The sequence below is a fragment of the Bufo gargarizans genome, chromosome 6 (assembly GCF_014858855.1).
Source record: "Bufo gargarizans isolate SCDJY-AF-19 chromosome 6, ASM1485885v1, whole genome shotgun sequence".
In the NCBI taxonomy this organism is placed as follows: domain Eukaryota; kingdom Metazoa; phylum Chordata; class Amphibia; order Anura; family Bufonidae; genus Bufo; species Bufo gargarizans.
In genome coordinates, this window is record NC_058085.1 from 35022720 (window position 1) to 35043361 (window position 20642).

General features: G+C 45.0%; 2 long non-coding RNA genes across 2 annotated transcripts; one reads left to right on the forward strand and one right to left on the reverse strand.

Annotated features, from left to right (window-relative positions):
- Positions 1-242: 242 nt before the first annotated feature.
- Positions 243-11169, reverse strand: LOC122939952. The gene is made up of 3 exons (XR_006390216.1): positions 11140-11169; positions 371-520; positions 243-259 (listed from the first exon to the last, which is right to left on the reverse strand). It is a non-coding gene; the product is annotated as an uncharacterized LOC122939952 (long non-coding RNA).
- A 1745-nt stretch (positions 11170-12914) lies between these two features.
- On the forward strand, positions 12915-20612 carry LOC122939949. Its single transcript, XR_006390213.1, has 4 exons — positions 12915-13039; positions 20036-20185; positions 20315-20494; positions 20577-20612. It is a non-coding gene; the product is annotated as an uncharacterized LOC122939949 (long non-coding RNA).
- The last annotated feature ends 30 nt before the right edge of the window (positions 20613-20642 follow it).

A 20642-nucleotide genomic window follows, 5' to 3' on the forward strand; every position in this document is an offset into this window, starting at 1 on the left:
ACAACACAATGATACAGTCATTACCCAGATCCCTTCATAGCGTTCCTGTATAATGTCCCAGCATTCCCAGCAGTGTCACCTCTCCAGTCAGCAGCTCAATCATCTTGTTGGTGAGTTCTAGGATCTTCTCTCTATTAATTTCCTCATGTATCAGGGAGTGAGGTGGAGGCCCCATGATTGGGCTCAGGGTTCTTCCCCATCCTTCAGACACAGGGGCCTGACAGCGCTCACTAGAGGTCTTCTTCACTACTGTGTAGTCCTAGTTATGGAGAGACACAGTAATAAATATCACTCCATACATCTCCAGTCATGTCCATCTGTTAGTAACATAGATAAGATGATGTAATGTGACATCATCAGAATCTCTCACCTCTCCAGTAAGCCGGAAGAGGATCTCTAAGGTGAGATTTATTATACTCTCTGCCATCTTGTCCCTGTCCCTATCCATCCTTGATGGGTCAATCAGGAGAAGGATCTTATATAGGAGATCTCCACTGAGCGAATCCTATATTGTAGGAACCTGAATGGAGAGAAGATGAGACGATGTAAAATCTTACAACAATACCATGTAAAATACAATTACTGGAGATAATAAGAGGAGACATCAGAGGAGACAAAGTGTAGGTGTATGGATTGGAACATGAGTTGAATAGCTTGTCAATACATTTCTTCCATGTTTAAGTTCAAGGCAGTGTCAAAGCATGTCCTACCTTCACATGACCCTACAGCCAATCGCCTTCCCTTCAGTATAATATACAGAAAGGATGGACTGCAGCTCCGATCTTGTATCTTCATATCTCTTAATAAAATCTATTTACTTTGCATCAAACACAGCAGCTTCTTCCTCCATAGTTTCCTCAAAGCCTACAGGCTAATTATGTCTCTCAATGTCTTCATCTGTTCCATTAAGCTCAATCATGTCTCAGTCGTCTACACTGGAATCGGATTCACCAACACAGCAGGAGATATCCATTAATGGCACCACGATAGGGAAATAACTACATGATGAGGACTACATCTTCATTTTCCAAAGAGGCTTTGGTTGCCATTGACAGATGATTCTTCAGAAATACACATACCAAGCAGAGAAGATTAGTCAGTGTGGTGCGCATGCACCGGAAGCGTTGATAACGGCAATGCCACAGAAAGGAATAGATAACAAAGGCGCAAACAGGTGGGTGATACGCGCCTCTGCAAGATTTCAAGTGTTGGGTTTCTGACGTCAGGAGCAGAGGGAAGTGTAGAGAAAATGAAGATAAGAGGAGCAGGCCTCGAATCTAATGGGAAAGGCTGGGCTCTGATGCTCAGTGGTACTGCCCCTTGGAATCTTATATGCAAGCTAATTTGCATATAAGAATAAAGATTATTTTCAGGGTAAAAAAAACTCTTTATATTAATAGAAAGGTATGTCTGGGATACAGTAAACATGACTTACAGGGTACCAGTAGTGATTTATAAAAAGCGGCGACAGACTCCCTTTAATGGTTTACTGCTACATATTCCCATCTCAGACTTCAATAGTGTATAAAACCAGCCATTATTTTGATTTCACACAACTGTACCCTATCCGAACAGATGCATCCTGATGTGGAAGTCATAATGGAAGCGTTTTGATCAGATTGCGAGATCTTCTGCCGGATCTCAAAACCTGAAACCAAAACGCATATGTGAATGAACACTTACTGCTGCAAACATCTAAATCCTCACCTCCACCTGCCACTTTCAACTCAAGAACATCTCTAGTATTTGCTCCTTCCTCACCCCTGAGCCAATTAAAAAAAGTGTAATTACACTTAGCGGTAATCTGTTTTCCTTGAGCCTATGACAGCACCCTGTCACCAGACATCTGAGAAGCTCTGTCAGACGTTCTTCAGAACCTCCTGCTTGAGGTTCCTTTTGTTTTGCATTCGTTTTCTCATCTCGTTAGCCTCTCTCAGCTGTCATGTAGTTGCACTGATTGCATCCCTTTAAATCCCTTCCCATAATGCATCACTTTGCGGTTTATACAACTTCCTGGAGTGTGTGCATGCTGGATGCTACTACTGAGTCTTCTACAGATAAGTTTTGTTCATTCATTTGTGTTTTCCTGTTTTCTGGATCCCAGGTGACCCCGACTCCCTCCGTATCAAGTGTAGGGAGCTGGTGGTCGTGTCCCCTCATTATTATAGGGTGTTCAGGTGTCATACAGTCGAGGAACGAGGATATGCAATCATCTACCATAGAGATTTTTGCATAGGCTTAGCAGTAAGGGAGAGAGCCAGGTCTGTTACAGGGCTTACCCTCTGGTTCCTTAGTTTTGGATCCAGTCAGTCGGATCTTCATTTTGTGTCTTCTAGTTTCTGTACACCTTCCATGACATTATAAACCGCCAAAACCGTCTCAAGCATGGATCCGGTTTCACTTTTGACTGAACACATGCAGGGTCTTTCATTGGAGGTAGCAGATCTCCGTAAAAGTGTTTCTCAGTTTCAGGTGACCGGTTCAGCTTGCGTTCATGGAGTTTGTTCTGAGCCTAAGATTTCGCTCCCGGATACGTTCTCCGGGGGAAGTGAGAATTTTGTTAGTTTTAGAGAGGCTTGCAAACTCCATTTTCGCCTACTTCCCCATTCCTCTGGTGATGAGGAGCAGAGGGTGGGGATCATCATCTCGCTTCTCAGGGATAACTCTCAGTCCTGGGCCTTTTCGCTGCCGGTGGGGGCACGGCCCCTCTGTTCAGTGGATGAATTTTTTTTAGCCCTGGGTCAGATATATGATGATCCGGATCGTATTGCTCTGGCTGAGTCTAGACTACGTCTTTTATGCCAGGGTAAACAGTCCGCAGAGATATACTGTTCAGAATTTCGGAGATGGGCAGCGGATACTGGTTGGAATGATGCTGCACTCCGAAGTCAATTTTGCCATGGTCTTTCAGAGGGATTGAAAGATGCATTTGCCTTTCATGAGAGACCTACCTCTTTGGACTCTGCCATGTCTCGGGCCATTCGTATTGACAGGCGTCTTAGAGAGAGAGGAGAGATCACTCCTTCCTGTCATACTCAGTCCAAGGACAGTGCGGCGGTCTCATTCAGTGCACAGGGGTCTCAGTCGCTCTCAATTCCTTCTGAGCAGGAGCCCATGCAGCTGCGTTTGCTTGCCTCTGACAATAGAAGATTCAGCTCTCATAGGAAGGTTTGTTTCTGTTGTGGAGGTATAAATCATTTGGCAAATGTTTGTCCCTCTAGGAGATTCAGGCAGTTTTTTGAGAGTAATAAAGAAACAAAAAGAAAAAAATCCTCTAAAGACGTTCCATCTGTTACTATTGGCAAGGTTGATGCGGAAATTGAAGGTTTTCCGTTTGCTTGTAGTTCCCGTTTTGTCCTACCTGCCAGGGTGGCGCTAGAGAGCAAGAACATTTTTTGTGAGATTTTTGTAGATAGTGGAGCAGCTGTCAATCTCATTGATAATCAATTTGATATAACTCATGGTTTCCAGGTATGCACTTTGGGAAAGGATATACCTGTTTTTGCCATCGATTCCATTCCACTTTCTCAGAAATCATTAAAGGGCATAGTTCACAATATCCGTTTGATTGTGAGTGATACTCATGTTGAGGATGTGTCATGTTTCGTCCTAAGCGGGTTGCCTACTCCTCTAGTGTTGGGGCTACCCTGGCTCACTAAACATAACCCCACCATTGATTGGCAAGCGAGGCAAATAAATGGTTGGAGTGACTTTTGCAGAGAGAATTGCCTCACGACATCTGTTTCAGAGGTTTCTACTAAGACTGTACCATCTTTTCTCTCTGAATTTTCGGATGTGTTTTCTGAGAGTGGTGTTCAGGACTTGCCCCCTCACAGGGAGTACGATTGCCCTATTAATCTCACCCCAGGCGCCAAGCTGCCTAAATCTTGTTTATACAATCTCTCCCAACCTGAAAGGGTCGCTATGCGTGCTTATATCTCTGAGAGTCTGAGAAAGGGACACATACGACCCTCGAAGTCACCTGTTGCCGCTGGTTTTTTCTTTGTTAAGAAAAAAGATGGTTCTTTAAGACCTTGTCTGGATTTCAGGGAGCTGAACAGTATCACAATTCGTGACCCTTATCCGCTTCCTCTGATCCCGGACCTGTTTAACCAGATTGAAAGTTTTTTCCAAGTTGGATCTAAGAGGGGCATACAACCTGGTCAGGGTCAGAGAAGGAGACGAATGGAAGACGGCCTTCAATACCCCTGAGCCGTCTTTCAGCATTTTGTGAACAGCATTTTTTATCATTTAATGGGGAAATTTGTATTAGTGTATCTAGATGACATTTTGATTTTTTTCTTCTGATTTCAAAACTCATAAAGACCACCTACGTCAGGTCTTGATCATCCTGTGGGAGAATAAAATGTACGCTAAACTGGAAAAATGTGTGTTCTTCTCTCCGCTTCTGGTTTTCGCATGGACCCCGAGAAGGTCCGCGCTGTGCTTGAGTGGGAGCTTCCTGAGAATCAGAAGGCGCTGATGCGTTTTTTGGGTTTTGCCAATTATTACAGGAAGTTTATTTTGAATTATTCCTCTGTTGTTAAACCACTCACTGGTATGACTAGAAAGGGGGTGGATTTTTCCTCCTGGTCGGTAGAGGCGCGTAAGGCCTTTTCTAGTATCAAGGAGAGTTTTGCTTCCGCTCCCATCTTGGTACAACCTGATATTTCTCTGTCCTTCATAGTTGAGGTGGATGCTTCTGAGGTGGGTGTGGGTGCTGTCTTGTCTCAGGGTCCCTCTCCTGCCAAATGGCGACCGTGTGCTTTTTTTCTCGAAGAAACTCTCCTCCGCAGAGAGAAATTACGATGTGGGAGATAGGGAGTTGTTGGCCATCAAGTTGGCTTTTGAGGAATGGCGCCATTGGCTAGAGGGAGCCAGACACCCTATTACCGTGTTTACTGACCATAAGAACCTGGCCTACTTGGAGTCAGCCAAGCGTCTGAACCTGAGACAGGCCAGATGGTCTTTGTTCTTTTCAAGGTTTAATATTTTTGTTATGTTCCGCCCTGGGGTTAAAAATGTGAAGGCGGATGCCCTGTCACGTTGTTTTCCGGGAGGTGGGAATTTTGAAGACCCGGGTCCCATTTTGGCTGAAGGTGTGGTGGTCTCTGCTCTTTATCCTGAATTGGAGGCAGAGGTTCAGGTAGCCCAGTCAGAGGCTCCTGATCTTTGTCCTCCTGGGAGGTTGTTTTTGCCTCTCGCTTTAAGACACAAGATTTTTAAGGAGCACCACGATACTGTCCTTGCTGGGCACCCGGGGGCAAGAGCCACAGTGGATCTCATCGCTCGGAGATTCTGGTGGCCGGCGCTTCGTAAGTCGAATGAGGGTTTTGTGGCAGCCTGCAAGACCTGCGCTCGTGCCAAGGTCCCTCATTCACGGCCATCAGGTCCTCTCCTTCCGTTACCCATTCCTTCCCGTCCTTGGACACATCTGTCCATGGACTTCATTACGGACCTGCCTCGTTCCTCGGGGAAGACTGTAATTCTGGTGGTGGTGGACCGTTCTAGCAAAATAGTGCATTTCATTCCTTTTCCTGGCTTGCCCAATGCTAAGACGCTGGCGCAGGCATTTATTGATCACACTGTCAAATTGCATGGTATTCCTTCAGACATAGTCTCTGATAGGGGCACGCAGTTTGTTTCCAGATTCTGGAAGGCTTTCTGTTCTCGCTTGGGGGTTCGGTTGTCATTCTCTTCTGCTTTCCACCCGCAGTCGAATGGCCAGACAGAGCACATCAATCAGAATCTGGAGACATATCTGCGCTGTTTTGTGGCGGAGAATCAGGAGGATTGGTGTTCTTTTTTGTCCCTTGCTGAGTTTGCTTTAAATAACCGTCGTCAGGAGTCCTCTGATAAGTCACAATTTTTTGATGCATATGGGTTTCATCCGCTGTTTGGGACATTCTCTGGAGAGGGGTCTTCTGGTTTACCTGATGAGGACAGATTCTCCTCGTCTTTGTCATCTATTTGGCAAAAGATTCAGGATAATCTAAAGAGCATGAGTGAGAGATATAAGCGTGTGGCGGATAAGAGACGTGTGCCTGGTCCGGACCTGAATGTTGGTGATCTGGTGTGGTTGTCTACTAAGAATATCAAATTGAAGGTTCCCTCCTGGAAGTTGGGTCCTAAGTTTATTGGGCCTTACAAAATCTTGTCCGTCATCAATCCTGTTGCCTACCGTCTTGATCTTCCCCAGACTTGGAAGATCCATAATGTTTTTCATAAGTCCTTATTAAAACCTTATGCCCGACCCATTGTACCCTCGTCTTTGCCTCCTCCTCCGATTGTGGTTGATGGTAATCTTGAATTTCAGGTCTCTAGGATTGTGGATTCTCGTGTTGTCCGCGGTTCTCTCCAGTACCTCGTTCATTGGGAGGGTTATGGTCCTGAGGAGAGGATGTGGGTCCCAGTGACGGACATTAAGGCCACTCATCTCATCAGGGCTTTCCATAGGTCCCATCCTGAGAAGGTGGGCTCTGAGTGTCCAGAGTCCACTCGTAGAAGGAGGGGTACTGTCACCACCAGACATCTGAGAAGCTCTGTCAGACGTTCTTCAGAACCTCCTGCTTGAGGTTCCTTTTGTTTTGCTTTCGTTTTCTCATCTCATTAGCCTCTCTCAGCTGTCATGTAGTTGCACTGATTGCATCCCTTTAAATCCCTTCCCATACTGCATCACTTTGCGGTTTATACAACTTCCTGGAGTGTGTGCATGCTGGATGCTACTACTGAGTCTTCTACAGATAAGTTTTGTTCATTCATTTGTGTTTTCCTATTTGCTGGATCCCAGGTGACCCTGACTCCCTCCGTATCAAGTGTAGGGAGCTGGTGGTCGTGTCCCCTCACTATTATAGGGTGTTCAGGTGTCATACAGTCGAGGAACGAGAATATGCAATCATCTACCATAGAGATTTTTGCATAGGCTGAGCAGTAAGGGAGAGAGCCAGGTCTGTTACAGGGCTTATCCTCTGGTTCCTTAGTTTTGGATCCAGTCAGTCGGATCTTCATTTTGTGTCTTCTAGTTTCTGTACACCTTCTGTGACACACCCCTGGATAGTGTCCGCCCCCTCCTCAGGACAGGAAACAGGAACTGCAACCGCTTTAAAAGGAGGGACAATCCCCCTTCACACCAGTACTATTCCGAGAACTAAGAAAAACAATCCAAAAATAATAAATAAAAAAATTTTGGGGGAAGGGAATTAACCGGGTACTGTCATAGGCTCAAGGAAAACAAAATTACCGGTAAGTGTAATCACACTTTTCCCCCTCGCCTATGACAGCACCCCTGGATCTAAGCGAGGTTAAATCAGGGTGGGACAACTGCCTGAAGGACCTTACGTCCAAATATGGAGGAAGATCTCCAAGGTGAAGTGATCTCTAGATACTGTAATAAACATCTTCTAACATCTAGACAGTGTAATTCCGATTCTCTACTATTTTTAGGAGAAGCACAGAACGAGGGCAAGACTATCTCCAAAGAACGATGAAAAGATGATGACACCTTTAGCAAAAATGAAGGATCTGGCGAGATTATCACTCGATTTTCCCAAATATTTAAATACGGTCTTTCCATAGAAAGAGCCAAAATCTCACTCACTCACTCTCCTAGCAGATGTAATGGCTAGTAAAAAGGCCAGTTTTAGTGTTAATAATCTTAAGGAGATTTCGAGGTGCTCTAATATTCTGGTGCAACCCACATACATGAATACACAAGCCATGCAGCGGATAACATATACAACACCGATAGAATTACAATCAATGTAAGATTTAATTTGATATATAATAGAGGTGTCCACGTTGTGAAATGTTTTTGTATTCACTGCATAATTGCACGTGCGGCAGCGGCCACATCTAGTGAAACCTTAGTAAGTGGGCCACGTGTTATCCCTTTGTTTAATCTGCTGTGTGTAGAAGGAAGGAGATAAAGTGTTGCCCAGAGTTCGTGGTCTTCTGGAAACAATCCTACATCCCTGCCTCAACATGCATAGAATATTAGCAAATATTCTTTGATTGTTTGTTGTATTATACCAAACAGTTTACTGTACGTTAAGACAAGGGTAGGCATATCGTCTCTGTTTGTACTGGTCACATTGAGTGTCTTTTTCATTGTGATTATTTTTATTTCTGTCTTTACCACCATCTCTGACCCCTCTGCAATTCTTTTTTGTCACATTCTGGGAAGAAAGACCCTGGGAGGGAAACAACGGTTCCTCTCTAGTTTTATTCCTAGCAATCTCCAAACCTCTGGAGATGATCACCTTAGGGTAACCTCTTTGTGACAAACGCAAACGTGTCTGGACAATCTGGATTTCCCTTTCAAAAGCCGCAGGGGTGCTACAGTTTCTACGAGCAGTCCTCGAGATAATGAAAAAACTCCAGTATGGCAGGCACATCGCCGCTCCAAATAGGGAGCAAATCGTCGATGTACCTGCCATACCACACAATGCACTCAGAGAATGGATTGTCTGTACTGTACACATATCTCTCTTCCCAATAAGACATAGTAAGGTTTGCCAATGAAGGCGAATATGGATCGGATTGGACAGAATCTTTGGAATTAAAAGTAAAATAATTGTGAGACATTCACTGAGGGTCACATGACCTGTGATGACAGCTTCTCTCCCTGCTCTGATAATGTTCGTGCACAAGCCTGAGAGATCTGTACGCCAGACGTCACTGTGCTGGCCACGCCCCCCTGCACGGCCGGCCACTTAACCCCTTCAGCTGCACAGACTTAGGACTAAAGTGTTTACTGTGTAGCTGCAAGCAGTGAGGAGACAACTGCTGGGCAGAGGAGCTGAAAGAGAAGTTCTTCAGAGCATTGCAGGTAGGTGGAAGATCCTGTGTGTATTAGCAGTGTCATTATACAGCTGGGACTTGTAGTCCTACACATACAACAGGCTGCAGAGTCTCCCAGCAGGCAGACATGTCACTCAGGGCAGCACTTGTATCCACTTCCTTAGTGTCATTATACAGCTGGGACTTGTAGTCCTACACATACAACATGCTGCAGAGTCTCCCAGCAGGCAGACATGTCACTCAGGGCAGCTCTTGTATTCACTCCCTTAGCAGTGTCATTATACAGCTGGGACTTGTAGTCCTACACATACAACATGCTGCTGAGTCTCCCAGCAGGCAGACAGGTCACTCAGGGCAGCTCTTGTATCCACTCCCTTAGCAGTGTCATTATACAGCTGGGACTTGTAGTCCCACACATACAACATGCTGCTGAGTCTCCCAGCAGGCAGACATGTCACTCAGGGCAGCTCTTGTAATCACTCCCTTAGCAGTGTCATTGTACAGCTGGGACTTGTAGTTCTACACATACATACAGCAGTGGGATCAGAAGGGTTAAAGCATGAGCTTGGCTGGAGTTGGACCACCGAGCACCCGCTGCTCCTGACACGGGGCGGCCAGGCGCATGCGTAGAGTAGGCAAACAGAAAAAGGCAGTGACCTAGCCCAAGACCCCCCTTAGTGACTGCCGCAAACAGGCATATTGGTGGTCACCAAGGGGTTAAAGAATCTACACAGTGAGAAAAGATGCATTTGATAATCTATTAGTATCCAAAATTAAATTAAATAAAAAAATTACCCACAAAAAACAAGCTATCGACCAGGAGCCAACGTGGCGACAAACACCTTTTCCTTTCACTTTTCTGTTAAAACAGCAAATATTGAACAGAGACCTATGTGGTATTGCGGTAATCATACTGTCACGGCTGAGGATGGGGAAAACCCTCAGCCGTGCGATGCCAGAAGATGTAAAGCGCTGCTTGGCCAGGACGACAGTATTAGGGAGCAGGTCACCTCCTATCGCGTCCCTAAACTGACCCTGACTCCTAACCATATGAGTCAACCCTGAAGGTGGGAGGACCCATACACCGTATGCCTTGGGGTCCCTGCTAGCCCTCAGGATTGCCCTGGAACAAGGAGCAGGGTAAGACGACCTGTTCTTCCTAGGCACGGAGGAACAGGAGTCTCACTAGCCAAGCTGCAAAGGGAAGAGGACATAAACGGCCTATGGATATGGCAGGAGGCTGAAAAGCACTTCCACACCTACCTGCCACAGACACACAGACTGGATCCCGTGCAATACAGCAAGTGTCCACACCAAAACACCAGTGGACACAGCACACACACAAACACACAGGAACCCAGATCCATAGGTGCATAACATTACAAAGGAAAACATCAAGTGGAAATCAACATAAACCTACGGGTCACAGTTAGTTTATGACCACAAGGGTGGCCCCCACTGGCAGATTGAATAACCAGGAGGGTGTCTCCAGCAAAGCATGGCTGAAGAACCCCTCAGCAACTGAAATCCAAAGAGGCTTTATAGCCCAAAGTGGCCACACCCACACAGACACACAAGGAGAGGGAATTAACCCTTCCAAGACTAACCAGGGAAGTGAAACCACTTAAAGGGGAAGTGTCCAAATGCACATCATACTGTAGCTGTTACCGCAGGCAACGACATGGGTGGCAACCATGTCCTGGGAGTCAGCCAGAAGGCCGAGACACTGCCACCACATGTACATAAACCAAACGTTGCCACGGGCAGCTACAGTGAAGGGAAATGTCACAGTGCACACCTAACATAAGACCTCGTGCACACCAGACATACAAAGTGCATACATAAACACACACCTAACAGAGAGGTTGCTAGGTGCAACCGTATGCCATTGCAGCAAGCTGCCTAGCACCAGCTCAGGCTGCTATACTGCGATAATACAACACTTGTTGCCCGCGGCAACCACAAGTGAGGCAGCACACAAGCGGCCCTCACCTGTGGTTGAACAACCAAACCAAAACCGCAGGCAACCGCATGCGGATCAGGAGTCACGACCATGACCATGGCCGTGACACATACTGACCCACAGGGGGCAGGAAGCGAGTCCTGTGGGGAGCTGCCTAAACAGAAAGTGCAAAGAATAACAGCAGTATAGCGATCTTCCCTCGATAAAAGTTAATTAATAAATTAATGCATCACATGTGCCCCAAAACTTATAACTACAACTCATGAAAAAACTGTACGAAAAATAAAAGTTATAGTAGAGCTAGGATGAAAAGACAAAAACATGCCTCGTTCTGCCCCGATAATCTGGACAGACGATGGCGGTGACTGTACACATACCTCCACCTGCACCGCTGGACACTACATGGATGGGGGAGACTAGTGGGCTAAAGGACCTTTCATGATGTCATGACCATGTGACCATGTGTGGGAGGAGTCAGGCTCTATCCAGGCTGTGCTGCTGGAGGAGGTAAAGGACCTTTCATGATGCCATGACCATGTGATCATGTGTGGGAGGAGTCAGGCTCCATCCAGGCTGTGCTGCTCGAGGAGGTAAAGGACCTTTCATGATGTCATGACCATGTGATCATGTGTGGGAGGAGTCAGGCTCCGGGCTGTGCTGCTGGAGGAGGTAAAGGACCTGTGCTGATGTCATGAGCATGTGACAATGTGTGGGAGGAGTCATTGGGTCACATGACCAGGTGCTGCTGTTTGAAGTTATTTGCTTATTAGAAACCCCCTGCACTCCAGCTGTTCTGAATCCTGTAGCGGAGCTGTCTCTGTGTGATGTGTATGTAGCAGAGCTGTCTCTGTGTGACGTGTATGTAGCGGTGCTGTCTCTGTGTGATGTGTATGTAGCAGAGCTGTCTCTGTGTGACGTGTATGTAGCGGAGCTGTCTCTGTGTGATGTGTATGTAGCAGAGCTGTCTCTGTGTGACGTGTATGTAGCAGAGCTGTCTCTCTGTGTGATGTGTGTGTAGCGGAGCTGTCTCTGTGTGATGTGTATGTAGCAGAGCTGTCTCTGTGTGACGTGTATGTAGCGGAGCTGTCTCTGTGTGACGTGTATGTAGCGGAGCTGTGTCTGTGTGATGTGTATGTAGCGGAGCTGTCTCTGTGTGATGTGTATGTAGCAGAGCTGTCTCTGTGTGACGTGTATGTAGCGGAGCTGTCTCTGTGTGACGTGTAGGTAGCAGGCTGTGTCTGTGTGATGTGTATGTAGCGGAGCTGTCTCTGTGTGATGTGTATGTAGCAGGCTGTGTCTGTGTGACGTGTATGTAGCAGAGCTGTCTCTGTGTGATGTGTATGTAGCGGAGCTGTCTCTGTGTGACGTGTATGTAGCGGAGCTGTCTCTGTGTGATGTGTATGTAGCAGAGCTGTCTCTGTGTGACGTGTATGTAGCGGAGCTGTCTCTGTGTGACATGTATGTAACAGGCCAATGTAGTATACACCGTGCATTATGTTTGTGGTCACCGGTTGGTTCTTGCTCTATACTCTTGGGACAGTATTCCGGACTAGAGAATACAAAAGGGATTATTCAAGGATATCCTGTCTGTTTTGGCAAAAGGAAAGATAAAGCAAGAAATTGCCAGTTCTGTTGCCATCTGGTCAGCGGGGAAGAGAGTACAGGATAACCACACAAAGACCTTTTTTCCCTCTTGTCCACACCACTGTGTGCGTGTCCCAGTAACTGTTTCATGAGGATTGGCTATCCTATGCATAGTGATTCATAAAACAGGTCATGACGAGCCATTAGATCAGAGAAGTCATTGATTGTATTGAGGCCCTCCTCTCTCACTGCAGCGATCATTGTGGAACACCAGACGACATGGCGCCGTAGTCTATGCATGCGAAAAAGAATGAACGATATCATTTATTTTTAAAGCTATAGTTTTCTATATCTGTTAAACATGGAAGGAACACCTATACAGGCTCCTGTGCTTTCTAGGTGGGGAATGAATAGGATGAACTGTATGTGTAGTTTACAAATCCAGCACGTGGTCATGTGATACTTGACTCCTCCCACAAATGGTCATGACATCATCACAGGTCCTTTACCTCCTCCATCAGCACAGCCTGGAGCCTGACTCCTCCCACATGTGATCACATGGTCATGACATCATCACAGGTCCTTTTCCTCCTTAATCTGCACAGCCTGACTCCTCCCACACATGACTATGCCATCATCACAGGTCCTGTAACCCCTGAAGAAGTATACGTGTGATGTGCAGCCGTGCAGGAGGTATGTGTGTAGTCACCAGGCGGCTGAATCCACGACTGTGGTTTTGTCGCCTGAGACTTTTTGTGTGTTTTAACTCTTTGGGCCACTTTTGTGGTGTGAAAAAAAATCACAAACTGCTGTTGTGACTTTTTCAACGCCACTCGTGCAAAAAAAAATTGTGCAACTGCTATTTCTCCACTGTCCCTGCCACTTTTCCAAAAAGGCGGCGGGGCACAATGATCTTCTACGACCGTTTTTCTGTCATAGAAGAAAGCTGAAATGTATGCCTCGTCTTAGGCCTCTTTCCGGATCCGGCGTGTACTCCACTTGCCGGAATTACACGCCGTATCCGGAAAAACGCAAGTGTACTGAAAGCATTTGAAGACGGATCCGTCTTCAAAATGCTTTCAGTGTTACTATGGCAGCCAGGACGCTATTAAAGTCCTGGTTGCCATAGTAGTAGTGGGGAGCGGGGGAGCGGTATACTTACAGTCCGTGCGGCTCCCGGGGCGCTTTAGAGTGACATCAGAGCGCCCCATGCGCATGGATGACGTGCCATGCGTCCCGGCAGCCATGGTAACCATTCAGAAAAAGCTAAACGTCGTATCCGGCAATGCGCCGAAAGGACGTTTAGCTTAAGGCTGGATCCGGATCAATGCCTTTCAATGGGCATTAATTCCGGATCCGGCCTTGCGGCAAGTGTTCAGGATTTTTGGCCGGAGCAAAAAGCGCAGCATGCTGCAGTATTCTCTCCGGCCAAAAAACGTTCCGTTCCGGAACTGAAGACATCCTGATGCATCCTGAACGGATTTCACTCCATTCAGAATGCATAGGGATAAAACTGATCAGGATTCTTCCGGCATAGAGCCCCGACGACGGAACTCTATGCCGGAAGACAATAACGCAGGTGTGAAAGAGCCCTCAATTGGGCGCAGCGTCCGAGCTATGATACATCTGCTCCTTTTTCTCTTCCTTGTTCGTGTTATTGACATATATTTTATGATACGTGGATTGTAAATAACGGGGGTCATTTACTAAAGAGTGGCGCGACACATCCCAGTTTTAATAAAAATAAAAAAAAGAAGAGGCGCATCTGTGTGATCGTTCCTCACAAACTGAAAGGATCAAGAGGAATGGGAGGCCCCAGAGCTAAATATCAAGGGTCATAGTAGAGGTTGTAAATACTTATATACACGTGAAATATATTTTTTTCTTTTTAATATATTAGGAAAAGTCGTAAAAGTTCTGTTTTCTTGTTATTGAGCGCAGATTGATGGGGTAAAACTTGATTTTAAAAATTTTAACGTAAGGTCACGACTAGGGATGAGCGAATAGACTTCGGATGAAACATCCAAAGTCGATTCGCATAAAACCTCGTTCTAATCCTGTACGGAGCAGGAGCTCTGTACAGTATTAGAATGTATTGGCTCCGATGAGCCAAAGTTATTGCTTTGCAAGACTTTGCGCAATAACTTCATAAATTAATTTGTACTGTAAAAAAACATTACCCGAACTCTGGTTCGGTTCCAAGTGGTACCTAGCTCCTGCTCCGTACAGTATTAGAGCGAAGTTTTATGCGAATTCGCTCATCCCTAGCCACAACATAACAAAGTGTGTGAAAAGTCAAAGGTTCCGAAGACTTTACGAATGCATTGTATAGTTAGAAAAATCCTGGTGGAAGTGGTGGCGGCTCTGACATCTTGGTAGCAGATGCAGAAACTCGTCTCTCACCTCCTTTTCAGACCATATTTCAGCTCTTTCAGTCCCTAGGCTGGATTGTCAATTGGAAGAAGTTGAGCCGTGTTCTAAACAGTCAGAAAGTTTTTCTCAACTGCGCGAAGTCGTTTCTTCCTGTTCAAAAAATTCTGAAAGGTTAGCTCCTGAAAAAGTCTTAACGTTCCATCAGCCATGACAATCCTGAGTCCTCTATCTTCCTGCATACCAGCAGTAGCATGGGCTCCATTTCACATAAGGACACTACAGAAATGTATCCTGTCCATATGGGGAAAAAAATAACTATGTCATGAGCAAAAAAATACTTCTAAGGGCCGTTTTTGCATTCCGTATATGGAACCATTCATTTCAATGGTCCGCAAAAGATGCGGACAGCACTCCATGCTTTGTTCCGCGACCCCGAAAAAATTATGAGACGTCCTTTTTGTGGAAAAGCATAGGCATCTCTATTATGGGCCTCAAATTGCGTAAAGCAAACGGGCGGCATCCGTGTTTTGGGGACCGCAAAAAACGTCACGGTCGTGTGTATGAGGCCTAACCCTGGAGGTAAAGATATCCTTGAATTGGTGGCTGTCAAGGGGAAACTTAGGAAAAGGGGTTCTTACTGGAATCAAGACAAGATATACTCCATCATAATAGGTTCCAATAGTGTTGAGTGAATCAAAGCACCCAAAGAGGAATTCGATCCGAAGTTTAGGAAAAAATTTAATTCGCAACTAATCCGAATTTCCTTGTGCTTCATGGTAATGAATCCTTTCCCTAAAATGGCAGTTACACATGTTACAAAGTGAAAGTAAGAAGCCTGGGAACGCGATATGACCTATAATGCTATGCAGCCAGCCAATCAGCAGATGGCAGTCCCCTGTGAGGTCACATCCCTATAAAAAGGCTAATTCTGCCCGGTCTCTGGCATTTCACTGTGAGCTGAGCATAGGGAGAGACGTGACAGGTGCTAGGGATAGTGTCCAAGAAGCCTTTAATTGTGGAATATTGGATAGGGAGACTGCAGGAACAGTGTAGGGCGACTGTAGGTAGAGTTTTTACACACTGTAGGGTGAGCATAGGGAGACTGCAGGGACAGTGCAGGGTCTGTAATCTGAAGCTGAAGGGATCCATAGGGGACAGCTCACTTTGCATCAATCCCTGTGTAGGGCACCTAATTGAACAGTCTCTACCCTGTGTAATAGATAAGCAATTCGATTACACCTGATGAGCTGTCTATTTTTACTGTTATTGGGGTGTCCCCCTGCCTGTCACAGTAACTAATTCACTACCACAAAGGACTAGCTATGCATTTTGCTGTAATGCCCAGTGATGTACACCAAGATGCACGCTCCCTACAGGCCGGGATATATGTGATTTAATGCGCTTTGGGACAAATTTATTTGGAACGGAACACATTTTTGGGAAAAATTCAGCAAAGCGTCATAATTAAATTTAAAAAAAACTTTGCTCATCTCTAGATGCCAGTGCCTGGGGATGGGGAGCACCTGCAGGTTCAAATAATTTCAGCTGTTATCTGGAAGGGACTGAAGGCTACAGAAATGCACTCCAGGAACCAACAATTCCTCATTCATTCACACAATACAACAGCATTGGCCTTTATACAATATTAAGGGGGCACGAGGCGTGGTCACCTAAAACTTTTTTCTCAAATTATTTTCTCAGGCAGAGAAGTCAGTAGTCATGACAAGTTAGATCAGGGGGAATGGTCCCTTTGTCCAAAAGTATTCTTTATGCTGACCAAAAAGTGGGGAACTCCATTTGTAGACCTGTTTTGATTGAGGAAAAACCACAAGGAGGATCGATATTTCCCTCTCAACCCAAGACTATCCTACAGCAGTGGATGCTTTCACTCAGGATTGGACATTCAATCTAGCTTATGGTTTTCTAGTCAATTCCCTTGATCCTCAGCATTCTTCAGAAATTAATGATGGACAAATGCACTCTAATTCTCATTGTACTATACTGGCCAAGGAGAAATTGGTTTGGTCTACAAAAAATTCTTAGCCAGGAAAAACCAATCATACATCCTTTATCTTCAGAGCTGTTGACCCAGGGTCCAGTCAGCCACCCGAACCTACAAATGTCGAAGTTTATCGCCTGAATTCCAAGAGATCCATCCTTGGCCTGAAAGAGTGATGTAGATTTTACTAAGTAGTAGGAAATCCACCACATCCAAAATCTACTTTAAAAAATGTGCTTCATGGTGTGCAGATAAATTTATTAAACCTTCTCTAGATACAGTCAGGTCCATAAATATTGGGACATCGACACAATTCTAACATTTTTGGCTCTATACACCACCACAATGAATTTGAAATGAAACAAACAATATGTGCTTTAACTGCAGACTGTCAGCTTTAATTTGAGGGTATTTACATCCGAATCAGGTGAACGGTGTAGGAATTACAACAGTTTGCATATGTGCCTCTCACGTGTTAAGGGACCAAAAGTATTGGGACAATTGGCTTCTCAGCTGTTCCATGGCCAGGTGTGCGTTATTCCCTCATTATCCCAATTACAATGAGCAGATAAAAGGTCCAGAGTTTATTTCAAGTGTGCTATTTGCATTTGGAATCTGTCAACTCTCAAGATGAGATCCAAAGAGCTGTCACTATCAGTGAAGCAAGCCATCATTAGGCTGAAAAAAAAAAAAAAACATCAGAGAGATAGCGAAAACATTAGGAGTGGCCAAAACAACTGTTTGAAACATTCTTAAAAAGAAGGAACGCACCTGTGAGCTCAACAATACCAAAAGACCCGGAAGACCATGAAAAACAACTGTGGTGGATGACCGAAGAATTCTTTCCATGGTGAAGAAAACACCCTTCACAACAGTTGGCCAGATCAAGAACACTCTCCAGGAGGTAGGTGTATGTGTGTCAAAGTCAGCAATCAAGAGAACGACTTCACCAGAGTGAATACGGAGGGTTCACCACAAGATGTAAACCATTGGTGAGCCTCAGAAACAGGAAGGCCTGATTAGAGTTTTCTAAACGACATCTAAAAAAGTCCTTCACAGTTCTGGAACAACATCCTATGGACAGATGAGACCAAGATCAACTTGTACCAGAGTGATGGGAAGAGAAGAGTATGGAGAAGGAAAGGAACTGCTCATGATCCTAAGCATACCACCTCATCAGTGAAGCATGGTGGTGGTAGTGTCATGGCGTGGGCATGTATGGCTGCCAATGGAACTGGTTCTCTTGTATTTATTGATTATGTGACTGCTGGCAAAAGCAGCAGGATGAATTCTGAAGTGTTTTGGGCAATATTATCTGCTCCTATTCAGCCAAATGCTTCAGAACGCATTGGACGGCGCTTTACAGTGCAGATGGACAATGACCCAAAGCATACTGCAAAAGCAACCAAAGAGTTTTTTTAAGGCAAAGAAGTGGAATGTTATGCAATGGACAAGTCAATCGCCTGACCTGAATCCGATTGAGCATGCTAAAGACAAAACTGAATGGAAAATGCCCCAAGAACAAAGTTGCAGTAGAGGCCTGGCAGAGCATCACCAGGGATGAAACCCAGCGTCTGGTGATGTCTATGCGTTCCAGACTTCAGGCTGTAATTGACTGCAAAGGATTTTCATCACAGTATTAAAAAGTGAAAGTTTGATTTATGATTATTATTCTGTCCCATTACTTTTGGTTCCTTAACAAGTGGGAGGCACATATGCAAACTGCTGTAATTCCTGCACCGTTCACCTGATTTGGATGTAAATACCCTCAAATTAAAGCTGACAGTCTGCAGTTAAACCACATCTTGTTCGTTTCATTTCAAATCCATTGTGGCGGTGTATAGAGCCACAAATGTTAGTATTGTGTCAATGTCCCAATATTTATGGACCTGGCTGTATCTCCCTTTTATACTAGATGTTTTACAAGATGGTCTATACTTTGGCCTTTCCCCTAGTACTCTTAGGGTTTAGGTCTCTGCACTGAGTGCTTTGTATGACACAGTTTGTCTGAAGTTACTTGTACAGTTCTAGGGCAGCTGACAGACTTAAACAAAAAATTTCAAATCTGGTGTCCACTCGTAAGGTATGACTTCATCATCTTTTGAGTCCCTAGACTCTCCATAAGAAGCTGGATTAGTCTTAAAACAATTTTCTTGGCAGCAATGTTATCACCCTGGAGTGTTAGTGACTTACAAAGCTCCCTCTCTTCAGGTATCTTTTCAAAGAATCACTGAGGATAAGCTTATATTTAAGTTAGTCTTGAGTTTCGTACCCAACGTATCCTCCTTGTTTCATCAGTCCCAGAATACATTTATTACATCTTTTTTGTTAACCCAAAGAATATTTAGGAATCTACCTTCCATAATCTCAATGTCAGACAGTTCTGCAATATTTCGATAAACAAAAATCTCTCCAAATGGATTTGTCTAGCTGAACCTACAGAGCTAAAAGGAAGATTGCCCCGGCTGCTCTTAAAGCCCATTCAAATAAAGAAGTTACTGTGTCCTGGTCTGAGAGAGCTTCTTCTTCTGCTGTCTTGCATATCCTGTCATGGAGACTACTGAAAAACAGAATTACTATTGAGTCTAATATCTCGTTTCTAAGCACAAACTACCTCACCACTATGACATACAGCAGGGATGCCTAACCTGCGTCCCTCCAGTTGTTGCAAAACTACAACTCCCAGCATGCCCAAATAGCTGTAGGCTGTCAAGCATGCTGGAAGTTGAAGTTTTGCAACAGCTGGAGGGCCACAGGTTGGACATCCCTAATATACAGAATGTGTGCAAAGGGGTTTTCCAAAAATGGAAACTTATCATGTATTCATAGTAGAGATCATATGTGTCTGACCACCTGAGACCCCACCACTGGAACCCACATGGTCACTAGATTATAGCTTCTGAGCCTCCTGTTCATCTTCACTGCAATGTGTATTAAATCCCCCACCACCCTAATGCCAATATTCCCATGATCCCTTTAGTAGGCTTACACTGGCTCAATGAAATGTTGGCTCCAGCAGTGTTGCTAGTATGTAAGTCCGTTGACTGATGATGGTCTAAAGCAGGAATGTGTCGTACATATTGGTGTCACTACTGTAGCTGGTGACTATAGCATCATGTGAAGGCTGACATGCATTGACCTTACACATGGAGGAACTGCCTTGAAAAGCTTTTCAACTTACAGTATCTTCCAATTCATACTTAAAAAAAATACATCTACACTTTGTTATCTATTCAAATGTTTCCCCTTACTTTCTCCACTGTATTTTACATGAGATGTTGTATGATTTTACATCATCCTATTTTCTCTCCACTCAGGTTCCTACAATATAGGATCCACTCAGTGCATATCTTCTATATAAGATCATTCTCCTGATTGACCTGTCAAGGATGGATACGGATAAGGACAAGATGGCAGAGACTATAATAAATCTCACCCTAGAGATCCTCTTCCGGCTTACTGGGGAGGTGAGAGATTCTGATGATGTCACATTACATCGTCTTATCTATGTTACTAACAGATGGACATGACTGGAGAGGTGAGGGACTCTGGAAATGTATGGAGTGATATTTATTACTGTGTCTCTCCTTAACCAGGATTACTTAGTGTTGAAGAGGACCTCTAGTGAGCCCTGTCAGGATCCTGTATTTAAAGGACAGGGAAGAATCCTGAGCCCAATTAAGGGGCCTCCACCTCACCCCCTGATACATGAGAAAATCAATAAAGAGAAGATCCTAGAACTCACCAACAAGATGATTGAGCTGCTGACTGGAGAGGTGACACTGCTGGGAATGCTGGGACATTATACAGGAACGCTATGAAGGGATCTGGGTGGTGACTGTATCATTGTGTTGTCAGGTTCCTATAAGGTGTCAGGATGTCACCGTCTATTTCTCCATGGAGGAGTGGGAGTATTTAGAAGGG